Consider the following 2,898-nt stretch of genomic DNA (forward strand, 5'->3'; position numbering starts at 1 on the left):
CTGCGTTATGCGGATGACACAACCCTGCTTGCTGAGACTGAAGAGGACCTGAAGCCCCTGCTGCAGAGTGTCAAGGAATGCAGCCTCCAATATGGATTGAGGCTCAATGTCAAGAAGACAAAGATTCTCACCACTGGACCAATTGGCAGCATCAGCACAGATAGACATTCCTCTGGTATTCCCTGCTTTCAGTCAAGATCCATCTAACATCAGCTACAATATCTACAAACCAACATATATAATATATATATCAGCATGTAAGGTGTGCCTGATACAAGCCATGTTCTTTGCAATTACTGGCTATACATCAGAGAGCTGGACAATGACTAGGGATGATAGAAGGAGATTTTATGTCTTTGAGCTGTGGTGTTGGAAAAGAGTATTGAATATACCATGGACTGCTAAGAGAACATAAGGGTTCATCCTGGAGAGGGTGAAACCAGGCTGCTCCTTGGAGGCAAAGATTCTGAGGCTTCGTCTGGTATACTTAGGGCATGTTGCAAGGAGGAACCAGTCCTTGGAGAAGAGCATCATGCTTGGAAAAGTGGAGGGACAGTGCAAGAGAGGAAGACAATCAATGAGATGGATTGATTCATTTATTGAGGTAATTGGAGAAGGTGTGTCAAAGACAATAAGGTTGGCACAGAATAGAGCAGTGTCCAGAGCCATTGTACATAGGGTTGCTATGAGTCACAAGCAGCTCAACGGCATATAACAACAACAACATATTCATACTGTGTGAATAGGGAGCTCTGGTGGCTTAGTGGTAAGAAGCTGTGTTGAAATCTCAAAGGCACATAGGTTCGAATTCACCAGCGGCTCTGCAGGAAAAGCGTGGTCAATCTCCTTTTGTGAGATTTGCTGCCTCTCTAGATTGGTTCTTACTCAACAGCACAGAACAACAAAACAGACAATTACCGTATGATGCTTTTGGGAGATGTGGTGGTCTAGTGGCAAAATACTAACACACCTTGTTGCTCTACTGGAAAAGGATGGACAATCAATCTCCTCTCATGTTATTTACTGCCTATGAAAACTCACTGGAGTGTCAGCTATGTGACAATTCCAACTTGATCGTACACAATAACAACATGTGTTAAAATATATGTGTGCTTGTGTGTATGTGTTGTTGTTGTTGGTGTTGTTAAGTGACATCATGTCGTAGACGACTCATAGCAACTCTGAATGAAAGACCTGAACACTTGTATAACTTTCATCGTTTCTCCAAGTTCATAGAGTTTCCGGAAGTCTCAATGCCAAGAAAACAAATATTCTTACCACTGGACCAAATAGGCAGCATCATGATGGATGGAGAGGAGAATGAAACTGTCAACAGCTTCATCTTGCTTGGATCCACAATTAACACCCTTGGTGCCAGCAGTCAGGAAATAAGGAGATGCATTGCACTGGGAAGTTCTGCAGTTAAGGACATCTCCAAACTATTGAGGAGTATTGATGTCAGTTTGAGGACTAAAGTGCTTCTGATTCAGGACATTTGTTTTTCTTATCTCTTGCTATGCATCTGAGAGCTGGACTATGAATAAAGACAGATAAAGAATTGGTGTCTTTGAGCTGTGGTGTTGGAGAAGAGCACTGAACAGCCCATGGGCAGCTAAGAGAATGAACAGATATGTCTTGGAGAGGGTGCAGCTCTTTGGAAGCAAGAATGATGAGGCTTCATCTCACATACTCTGAGCACGATGCTAACAGGGGCTATTCCTTGGAGAAAGCATGGTGCAAGGAAGGGTGGAGTGTTGGCAAAGCGGTGGAAGACTTAAGCAGGTAGATTGACACAGTGACGGCTGCAATGAACTCTTTTTTTTTTAAATTATTTGTGTGTGTGTGTGTGTGTACTGTCAAATCAGATTTGACTGGTACAGGAGGAGATTGTTCCTCCTTCTCCAGCAAAGCATCTGGTGGATTTGAACCTCTCATCTCTGGGATTGCAGTGCACCTTCTTGCCACTAGGCCACCAGAGCTCGCCAACAATAAACTTTTTTTTTTAATTTTTATTGTATTATTTTTACGTGTACCGTCAAATCAGATCTGACTAGTACAGGAGGAGATTGCTCCCTCCTTCTCCAGCAGAGCATCTGGTGGATTTGAACTGCGTTCCTCTGGGATTGCAGTGCAGCATCATGCCACTAGGCCACCAGAGCTCCCTTTGCAATGAACTCTTGTGTGTCAGGAAGTGTGAGGATGGCACAGGATAGGAAAGAGTTTAGATTTTTTGTATGTATATAATATATATGTACATCTCATGCTATGTGTGCCTTTCTAAATTATACTTTAATCCAAACTTTTCTCCCAGCTGACTTAACTCTTACTAAGTCCTTTGGGAGCTCCAAATATTAGACTACATACAGTGGCTAACTTAAACCCACCCAGTATTTTCACTGCAAATGTTGAAAGGAATTGTCCTCAAATTGATTCTGTTCTAACCAAGCAAATTTTGACCCATGACAACTTAACAGAAATTCCTTTGAAAAACCCTGATATGATAGTTTTGTAAATGGCTCTTATTTAAAAACAAAAAGCCTGACTCATTCATTATCAGGCTGGTTACACTGATAACTTCTCCTAAAGTCCTTGAGCAATAGCAACTCCCCAAAACCACCTCAGCCCAGCAAGCAGAATTTATTGCTCTTATTCAAGCCAACAAACTTGATACAGAGAAGTCTGTGAGAGTTGTACTGCTAACCCAAAGGCCTCACCTCTCTGATGCTTCGAATCCACCAGCAGTTTCTCCAGAGAACGATGGATAGATAATCTCCTCTGTGATTTATGACCTTGGGAATCCAATGAAGAGTCAGCTATGAGTTGGTTCTCACCCTTTGACAATGAGTTTTTTTGAGATGAAATATGGACTTATTCATAGTTGTAGTATTTTTATCTCTC

Source organism: Elephantulus edwardii, unplaced genomic scaffold (genome assembly GCF_000299155.1).
Source record: "Elephantulus edwardii isolate Elephantulus edwardi_28Jun2011 unplaced genomic scaffold, EleEdw1.0 scaffold00318, whole genome shotgun sequence".
Lineage (NCBI taxonomy): Eukaryota > Metazoa > Chordata > Mammalia > Macroscelidea > Macroscelididae > Elephantulus > Elephantulus edwardii.